The following is an 11,353-nucleotide window of genomic DNA, read 5'->3' on the forward strand; positions in this document are numbered from 1 at the left end:
ATTCCCCGTCCTACATGTAAGTAAATACAAATAAAAAATATAGATGCTCCATTTGCGTGTAAGGTTCGGATAATTCAACCATTATTTACGTCTCGGCAGATGTGTACTATACTACTGAAGGCTATTTCAATATTTGATGTATAATGTATAGCTAAAAATAGTCCAGTTACGATTTGAATTACCAAACATAACCCTAATAGGGATCCAAAATTTCATCAAAATGAAATATTTGTAGGGGCAGGTAAGTCAATTAAAGAGTTATTAATAATTTTAATTAAAGGATGTCTTAATCGTAAGGGTTTATTCATTAGTAATTATCTTATTATACGAATAGGTCCCTGATTAATATTGGTGATTTTAACAACTGCTAGTAGTGCTAAAAATAAATAAATTATTATTATTATTGTAATAATGAATGTTGGTCTATTATATAATTTTTCTAAAGATATTGTTATTTCTTGATAATTGATTGAATTATCAATATTTATAGTTTCGGTGTTTTTGAAAAAGTCTATAAATATAGATATATCTAGAATAATTAATATTAATATGATAAATACTCACATTATTAATGTAATAATTATAGTGATTGATTTAGGCTGAAATATTTCGTTTGATGCAATTCTTGTAATGTAAATAAATAATACTAATTTTATCTGTTTGTGAGGGTGCTTTAGGTCTTTCTATTTTAGTTTCAATAATTCGTTCTCATGGTAATGATTTTTTTAATTCTTTTGGTTTATCTTTATGTTAAAGTATTTATTTATAACTATTTTTTTGATCCCTCTTTGTTTATTAAATAATTGTTGATGGTTGGTTCATTCTTTAATGTTTCTGTCGGGTTTTGTTTTTATAATTTGTGTTTATTCATATGCTGATTTGAATATAATTAGATATTATTTTGGTATTGATTATTTTTCTTTTAGTTTAATTTTACTTAGTTTTTGGATTTGTTCTTTAATAATCACTGCTAGAGGTACAGTTTATTTAAGATCATATCATTCTAATTTTTTTGTTTTTATGGTTTTGATTTTAATGATTATGCTTTATTGTTCATTTGCTAGATTAAGTCTTCTTTCTTTTTATATTTTTTTTGAGGCTAGATTAGTTCCTACTTTACTTTTAATTTTGGGTTGGGGTTATCAACCTGAGCGTTTGCAGGCTGGTGTTTATTTAATTTTTTATACTTTGGTTGCTAGATTACCTTTATTATTAGTTTTATTTAAGGTTTATGATTTTTCTAATACTTTATATTTTCCTTTATTGGTTGATTTTGGTTCTTATTATTTTATGTTTTATGTATTTATAATTTTGGCTTTTTTAGTTAAGATACCTATGTTTTTGGTTCATTTATGACTTCCTAAGGCTCATGTAGAGGCCCCTATTTCAGGTAGAATAATTCTTGCTGGTGTTTTATTAAAGTTAGGTGGTTATGGTATTTTTCGAGTTATAAAGGTTATTTCTTATTTGGGTTTAAAGTTTAATTATTTTTGATTGTCTTTAGGTTTATCTGGGGGTGTTATTGTAAGATTTATTTGTTTTCGTCAGGTTGATTTAAAGTCTTTAATTGCATATTCTTCTGTTGCTCATATAAGAATGGTTATTGGTGGATTGATGACTATGAATTGATGAGGTTGTGTAGGTTCTCTTTTTCTAATGGTTGGTCATGGTTTATGTTCTTCTGGTTTATTTTGTTTATCTAATATTATTTATGAACGTTTAGGTAGACGAAGATTATTAATTAACAAGGGTATAATTAATTTGATGCCAAGAATGGCTTTATGATGATTTCTTTTAAGATCATCAAATATGGCTGCTCCTCCTTCTTTAAATTTGGTAGGTGAAATTAGATTATTAAATAGAATTATATCTTGATCTTCTTTTAGATTCTTTGCTTTGATTTTTTTATCTTTTTTTAGAGCTGTTTATACTTTGTATATATATTCTTATTCTCAGCATGGGAATTATTATTCTGGTGTTTATACTTGTTCTCTTGGTTATTTTCGTGAATATCATCTTTTACTTTTACATTGATTGCCTTTAAATATTCTCTGTTTAAAGGGTGAATATTTCTTTGTTTAGTTTGCTTAAGTATTTTAATTAAAAATATTGTTTTGTGGAATCAATGATATGAAGTTTTTCATCTTAGGCCGTGAATTTATTTTCTATTTGTTCTTTGAGTTTTTTTTCTTTGTTTATTTCGAGAACTATAATTTTTATTTTAGGTATTTATTATTTAATAATTGATTATAGAGTTTTTGTTGAGTGAGAGCTTTTCAATTTAAATGGTTCTATAGTTGTTATAACTTTAATTTTGGATTGAATATCTCTTATTTTTATATCTTTTGTTATATATATTTCTTCTTTGGTTATTTATTATAGAGAGGATTATATATCTGGTGAAAAGAATATAAATCGTTTTATTATTATTGTTTTAATATTTATTCTTTCTATAGGTTTTTTAATTATTAGTCCTAATTTAATTAGAATTTTATTAGGTTGAGATGGTTTAGGTTTAGTTTCTTATTGTTTAGTTATTTATTATCAAAATGTAAAATCTTATAGTGCTGGTATATTAACTGCACTTTCTAATCGTATTGGTGATGTTGCTATTTTAATTTCTATTGCATGAATGTTAAATTTTGGTGGTTGAAATTATATTTATTATTATGATTTTATTTCGAATTCTTTTGAAATAAAGCTCATTACTATATTAATTGTTTTAGCAGCTATAACTAAGAGAGCTCAGATTCCTTTCTCTTCATGACTTCCTGCTGCTATAGCAGCTCCTACTCCTGTTTCTGCTTTAGTTCATTCTTCTACTCTTGTTACTGCTGGTGTTTATTTATTAATTCGTTTTAGACCAATATTGGATACTTATAATTGTGGTTGATTTTTACTTTTAATTGGTTGTATAACTATATTTATGGCTGGATTGGGCGCTAATTTTGAGTTTGATTTAAAGAAGATTATTGCTCTTTCTACTTTAAGACAACTTGGTTTAATAATAAGAATTTTGGCTATAGGTTATCCAAAGCTTGCATTTTTTCATTTATTGGCTCATGCTTTATTTAAGGCATTATTATTTATATGTGCAGGTACAATAATTCATAATTTGAAGGATTCTCAGGATATTCGTTTTATAGGATCAATTGTTAATTTCATACCTTTAACTTCAGTTTGTTTTAATGTTTCTAGTTTATCTTTTTGTGGAATACCTTTTTTAGCGGGATTTTATTCAAAGGATTTAATTCTTGAGATGGTTTGTTTAAGATGAATTAATTGTTTAATTTTTTTTCTTTATTTTTATGCTACTGGTTTAACTGCTTCTTATTCTTTTCGTTTGTTTTATTATTCAATATCTGGTGATAATAATTTTTATTCTAGATTTTCTTTTGATGATAAGGGTTATTATATTTCATTTGGAATAATTGGTCTATTGTTTGTTGCTGTTTTTGGTGGTAGTCTTTTATCTTGATTAATTTTTCCTATTCCTCATGTGATTGCTTTACCTTATTATTTAAAGTTTTTAACTATTACAGTTGTTATTTTAGGTGCTTATTTAGGTTATCTTATTTCTAATTTTGATTTTTCTCATAATTTATTTTCTTTAAGTATACTTTCTTTTGTTAGATTTGCTGGTTCTATATGATTTATACCTTTTCTTTCAACTAAGTTTATTAGATATATTCCTTTAAAAATAGGTTATTATTCATCTAAGTCATTTGATTATGGTTGAGGTGAATTACTTGGTGGTCAAGGTTTATATAGATTATTTATTTATTTAATTGGTTATATTCAAGGTTGATATGATTCTAATTTCAAGATTTATCTTTAACTTTTATTTTTTGAATATTTATTTTGGTAATATTGTTTTTCGTTTACTTAAATAGCTTATAATTAGAGCGTGACACTGAAGATGTTAAGGAAATTCATCAGATGACTGAAAGTAAGTAATGGTCTCTTAAACCAAATAATAGTAAATTAACGACTACTTCTGATGGGGAAATTATATCCAAATCCCTCAAATATCCCCTCTTATATGATTCTCACTATTCATTATATTTTCAGCTACATTAATCTTGTTTAATCAAATAAACTTCTTCTCATTTAAACCTAACCTTATTAAAAGAGCAGAAAAAGGAACAATTGAAATAAAAAACTTAAATTGAAAATGATAACAAATCTATTCTCAACATTTGACCCCTCAACTAACATCTTTAATTTATCATTAAATTGAACTAGAACATTTCTAGGACTATTATTAATCCCATCACTATTTTGACTTACACCATCACGAATTAACATTATCTGAAATAAACTAAATTTAACCTTACATAATGAATTTAAAACACTTCTTGGACCAAAATCATTTAATGGAACAACATTCATTTTCATCTCAATTTTTATTATAATATTATTTAACAATTTCATAGGATTATTCCCTTATATTTTTACTAGAACAAGACATTTAGCATTAACATTTGCAATTGCCCTACCTATATGGCTAGGATTTATATTATTTGGATGAATTAACCATACTAATCATATATTTACACACCTTGTACCACAAGGTACACCGCCTGCATTAATATCATTTATAGTACTAATTGAAACAATTAGTAATGTTATTCGACCAGGTACATTAGCAGTACGGTTGGCAGCAAATATAATTGCAGGACACTTATTATTAACCTTATTAGGAAACACAGGACCATCTATAGCAATAAACTTAATCTCATTACTAATTATTGGACAAATACTTCTATTAATTCTAGAATCAGCAGTAGCAATAATTCAAGCCTATGTTTTCTCAATTCTAAGAACTCTATATTCTAGAGAAGTATATTAAACCTATGTTAACAACTCACTCAAACCACCCATTCCACTTAGTAGACTATAGACCTTGACCATTAACAGGAGCAATTGGAGCAATAGTCCTAGTATCAGGACTAGCAAAATGATTCCACCTATTTAATATTAACTTATTCATAATTGGATTTGGAATTACCCTACTAACTATAATTCAATGATGACGAGATGTAGTACGAGAAGGAACATATCAAGGATTACATACAGGATTTGTATCAATTGGATTACGATGAGGAATAATTTTATTTATTGCATCAGAGGTATTATTTTTCGTTTCTTTTTTTTGAGCATTCTTTAGAAGAAGATTAGCACCAACAATTGAACTAGGAATACTATGACCTCCAATAGGAATTCAACCCTTTAACCCTATACAAATTCCATTACTTAATACAGCTATTATTTTAGCATCAGGAGTAACAGTAACATGAGCACATCATAGTTTAATGGAATCTAATCATACTCAAGCACTACAAGGATTATTCTTCACAGTGTTATTAGGACTATACTTTACAATACTTCAAGCATATGAATATTGAGAAGCACCTTTTACCATTGCAGATGCAGTTTATGGATCAACATTCTTTGTTGCAACAGGATTCCATGGTTTACACGTAATTATTGGAACAATCTTTTTATCAACATGTCTACTTCGACACTCAATAAATCAATTTTCACCAAGACATCACTTTGGATTTGAAGCAGCAGCTTGATACTGACACTTCGTAGACGTAGTATGATTATTCTTATATATCTCTATTTATTGATGAGGTAGATAATTGTTTTTCTAGTATAAATAGTACATTTGACTTCCAATCAGAAAGCTTGATATAAATCAAGAAAAACAATTCTAATTCTATCAACAAGAGTTTTCATTAGATTTATTATTCCAATAATTGTTATAATCCTGGCAACAACACTATCAAAAAAATTAATTAATGATCGAGAAAAAAGATCACCATTTGAATGTGGGTTTGATCCAAAAAGATCAGCACGAATACCATTCTCAATACGATTCTTCCTAATCGCAGTAATCTTTTTAATTTTTGATGTAGAAATTGCACTAATTCTACCAATTGTAATTATTTTTAAAACTTCAGACATTATAATCTGAACAGTATCAACAATATTTTTTATTCTAGTTCTATTAGGAGGACTATACCATGAATGAAACCAAGGAGCATTACAATGAGCAGAATAAAGGGTTGTAGTTAAATATAACATTTGGGTTGCATTCAAAAAGTATTGATATTATCAATCAACCTTAAATAGAATAAGAAGCGAAATATTGCAGTCAGTTTCAACCTGGAAGATTGGTATGTACTACCCTTATTCTTATTAATTGAAGCCAAAAAGAGGCGTATTACTGTTAATAATATAATTGAACTATAATAGTTCCAATTAAGGAAATGTAAAGCCAATATGAAAGCTGCTAACTTTTTATATTAGCGGTTAAACTCCGTTAACATTTCTAAAATTTATATAGTTTAAATAAAACATTACATTTTCACTGTAAAAATAATATATCTATATTTATAAATACTTAAAAGTAAAAATACTTCCTTAACATCTTCAGTGTCACGCTCTAATTATAAGCTATTTAAGTAAACGAAATACAATATTACCAAAATAAATATTCAAAAAATAAAAGTTAAAAGATAAATCTTGAAATTAGAATCATATCAACCTTGAATATAACCAATTAAATAAATAAATAATCTATATAAACCTTGACCACCAAGTAATTCACCTCAACCATAATCAAATGACTTAGATGAATAATAACCTATTTTTAAAGGAATATATCTAATAAACTTAGTTGAAAGAAAAGGTATAAATCATATAGAACCAGCAAATCTAACAAAAGAAAGTATACTTAAAGAAAATAAATTATGAGAAAAATCAAAATTAGAAATAAGATAACCTAAATAAGCACCTAAAATAACAACAGTAATAGTTAAAAACTTTAAATAATAAGGTAAAGCAATCACATGAGGAATAGGAAAAATTAATCAAGATAAAAGACTACCACCAAAAACAGCAACAAACAATAGACCAATTATTCCAAATGAAATATAATAACCCTTATCATCAAAAGAAAATCTAGAATAAAAATTATTATCACCAGATATTGAATAATAAAACAAACGAAAAGAATAAGAAGCAGTTAAACCAGTAGAAAAAAAATAAAGAAAAAAAATTAAACAATTAATTCATCTTAAACAAACCATCTCAAGAATTAAATCCTTTGAATAAAATCCCGCTAAAAAAGGTATTCCACACAAAGATAAACTAGAAACATTAGAACAAACTGAAGTTAAAGGTATGAAATTAACAATTGATCCTATAAAACGAATATCCTGAGAATCCTTCAAATTATGAATTATTGAACCTGCACATATAAATAATAATGCCTTAAATAAAGCATGAGCCAATAAATGAAAAAATGCAAGCTTTGGATAACCTATAGCCAAAATTCTTATTATTAAACCAAGTTGTCTTAAAGTAGAAAGAGCAATAATCTTCTTTAAATCAAACTCAAAATTAGCGCCCAATCCAGCCATAAATATAGTTATACAACCAATTAAAAGTAAAAATCAACCACAATTATAAGTATCCAATATTGGTCTAAAACGAATTAATAAATAAACACCAGCAGTAACAAGAGTAGAAGAATGAACTAAAGCAGAAACAGGAGTAGGAGCTGCTATAGCAGCAGGAAGTCATGAAGAGAAAGGAATCTGAGCTCTCTTAGTTATAGCTGCTAAAACAATTAATATAGTAAAGAGCTTTATTTCAAAAGAATTAGAAATAAAATCATAATAATAAATATAATTTCAACCACCAAAATTTAACATTCATGCAATAGAAATTAAAATAGCAACATCACCAATACGATTAGAAAGTGCAGTTAATATACCAGCACTATAAGATTTTACATTTTGATAATAAATAACTAAACAATAAGAAACTAAACCTAAACCATCTCAACCTAATAAAATTCTAATTAAATTAGGACTAATAATTAAAAAACCTATAGAAAGAATAAATATTAAAACAATAATAATAAAACGATTTATATTCTTTTCACCAGATATATAATCCTCTCTATAATAAATAACCAAAGAAGAAATAAATATAACAAAAGATATAAAAATAAGAGATATTCAATCCAAAATTAAAGTTATAACAACTATAGAACCATTTAAATTGAAAAGCTCTCACTCAACAAAAACTCTATAATCAATTATTAAATAATAAATACCTAAAATAAAAATTATAGTTCTCGAAATAAACAAAGAAAAAAAACTCAAAGAACAAATAGAAAATAAATTCACGGCCTAAGATGAAAAACTTCATATCATTGATTCCACAAAACAATATTTTTAATTAAAATACTTAAGCAAACTAAACAAAGAAATATTCACCCTTTAAACAGAGAATATTTAAAGGCAATCAATGTAAAAGTAAAAGATGATATTCACGAAAATAACCAAGAGAACAAGTATAAACACCAGAATAATAATTCCCATGCTGAGAATAAGAATATATATACAAAGTATAAACAGCTCTAAAAAAAGATAAAAAAATCAAAGCAAAGAATCTAAAAGAAGATCAAGATATAATTCTATTTAATAATCTAATTTCACCTACCAAATTTAAAGAAGGAGGAGCAGCCATATTTGATGATCTTAAAAGAAATCATCATAAAGCCATTCTTGGCATCAAATTAATTATACCCTTGTTAATTAATAATCTTCGTCTACCTAAACGTTCATAAATAATATTAGATAAACAAAATAAACCAGAAGAACATAAACCATGACCAACCATTAGAGAAAGAGAACCTACACAACCTCATCAATTCATAGTCATCAATCCACCAATAACCATTCTTATATGAGCAACAGAAGAATATGCAATTAAAGACTTTAAATCAACCTGACGAAAACAAATAAATCCTACAATAACACCCCCAGATAAACCTAAAGACAATCAAAAATAATTAAACTTTAAACCCAAATAAGAAATAACCTTTATAACACGAAAAATACCATAACCACCTAACTTTAATAAAACACCAGCAAGAATTATTCTACCTGAAATAGGGGCCTCTACATGAGCCTTAGGAAGTCATAAATGAACCAAAAACATAGGTATCTTAACTAAAAAAGCCAAAATTATAAATACATAAAACATAATATAATAAGAACCAAAATCAACCAATAAAGGAAAATATAAAGTATTAGAAAAATCATAAACCTTAAATAAAACTAATAATAAAGGTAATCTAGCAAACCAAAGTATAAAAAATTAAATAAACACCAGCCTGCAAACGCTCAGGTTGATAACCCCAACCCAAAATTAAAAGTAAAGTAGGAACTAATCTAGCCTCAAAAAAAATATAAAAAGAAAGAAGACTTAATCTAGCAAATGAACAATAAAGCATAATTATTAAAATCAAAACCATAAAAACAAAAAAATTAGAATGATATGAACTTAAATAAACTGAACCTCTAGCAGTGATTATTAAAGAACAAATCCAAAAACTAAGTAAAATTAAACTAAAAGAAAAATAATCAATACCAAAATAATATCTAATTATATTCAAATCAGCATATGAATAAACACAAATTATAAAAACAAATCCCGACAGAAACATTAAAGAATGAACCAACCATCAACAATTATTTAATAAACAAAGAGGGATCAAAAAAATAGTTATAAATAAATACTTTAACATAAAGATAAACCAAAAGAATTAAAAAAAATCATTACCATGAGAACGAATTATTGAAACTAAAATAGAAAGACCTAAAGCACCCTCACAAACAGAAAAAACTAAAAAAATAACAGGAAAAAAATAATCATAATCAAACTCAATAAGAAAAACAATAACTAACATAAATAAATAAAGAACAATATATTCTAATCTCTAAAGAACCATTAATAAATGTTTACGTTTAGAAGAAAAAACATAAACACCAGCAAAATAAATCAATAAAGAAGTAAAAATAGAGAATATAAACATTAGTTTTAATAGTTTAAAAAAAACGCCGGTCTTGTAAACCGGAAATAAGTCCAGCCCCCACTTTTAAAACTTCAGAGGTGGAAAAGCTTCCATCATCGGTCCCCAAAACCGGTATTTTAAATAAACTAACCCCTGAAATGATCAAAATAATAATTATATCATTATCAAATGTAATAAATATTAATTTTATTAAATTAAGACACCCAATATCAATAATGCTTTTTATTATCCTTCAAACCTTCCTAGTTGGATTAATAACAGGAACAATAATAGAAAGATATTGATTATCATATATTTTATTTTTAACATTTCTTGGTGGTATACTAGTATTATTTATTTACATTACAAGAATTGCATCAAACGAAATATTTCAGCCTAAATCAATCACTATAATTATTACATTAATAATGTGAGTATTTATCATATTAATATTAATTATTCTAGATATATCTATATTTATAGACTTTTTCAAAAACACCGAAACTATAAATATTGATAATTCAATCAATTATCAAGAAATAACAATATCTTTAGAAAAATTATATAATAGACCAACATTCATTATTACAATAATAATAATAATTTATTTATTTTTAGCACTACTAGCAGTTGTTAAAATCACCAATATTAATCAGGGACCTATTCGTAAAATAAGATAATTACTAATGAATAAACCCTGACGATTAAGACATCCTTTAATTAAAATTATTAATAACTCTTTAATTGACTTACCTGCCCCAACAAATATTTCATTTTGATGAAATTTTTGATCCCTATTAGGGTTATGTTTGGTAATTCAAATCGTAACTGGACTATTTTTAGCTATACATTATACATCAAATATTGAAATAGCATTCAGTAGTGTAGTACACATCTGCCGAGACGTAAATAATGGTTGAATTATCCGAACCTTACACGCAAATGGAGCATCTATATTTTTTATTTGTATTTACTTACATGTAGGACGGGGAATTTACTATGGATCTTATATATATATACATACCTGAATAATTGGTACAGTGATTTTATTTTTAGTTATAGCAACTGCATTTATAGGATATGTCTTACTCTGAGGCCAAATATCTTTTTGAGGTGCAACAGTAATTACTAATTTATTATCAGCAATCCCATACTTAGGAACAGATTTAGTCCAATGAGTATGAGGAGGATTCGCTGTTGATAATGCAACATTAAATCGATTCTTCACATTCCATTTTGTATTACCATTTATTATTGCTGCTATAGCAGCAATTCATTTATTTTTTCTTCACCAAACAGGATCTAATAATCCTCTTGGACTAAATGGAGATATTGAAAAAATTCCATTCCATCCATACTTTACCTTTAAGGAATCTATTACATTTGTAATAATAACATCATTATTAATTATACTATGTTTAATTAATCCTTACCTATTAGGAGATCCAGATAACTTTGTACCTGCCAACCCAT

The sequence above is a fragment of the Schistocerca gregaria genome, chromosome X (assembly GCF_023897955.1).
Source record: "Schistocerca gregaria isolate iqSchGreg1 chromosome X, iqSchGreg1.2, whole genome shotgun sequence".
NCBI classification, from domain to species: Eukaryota; Metazoa; Arthropoda; class Insecta; order Orthoptera; family Acrididae; genus Schistocerca; species Schistocerca gregaria.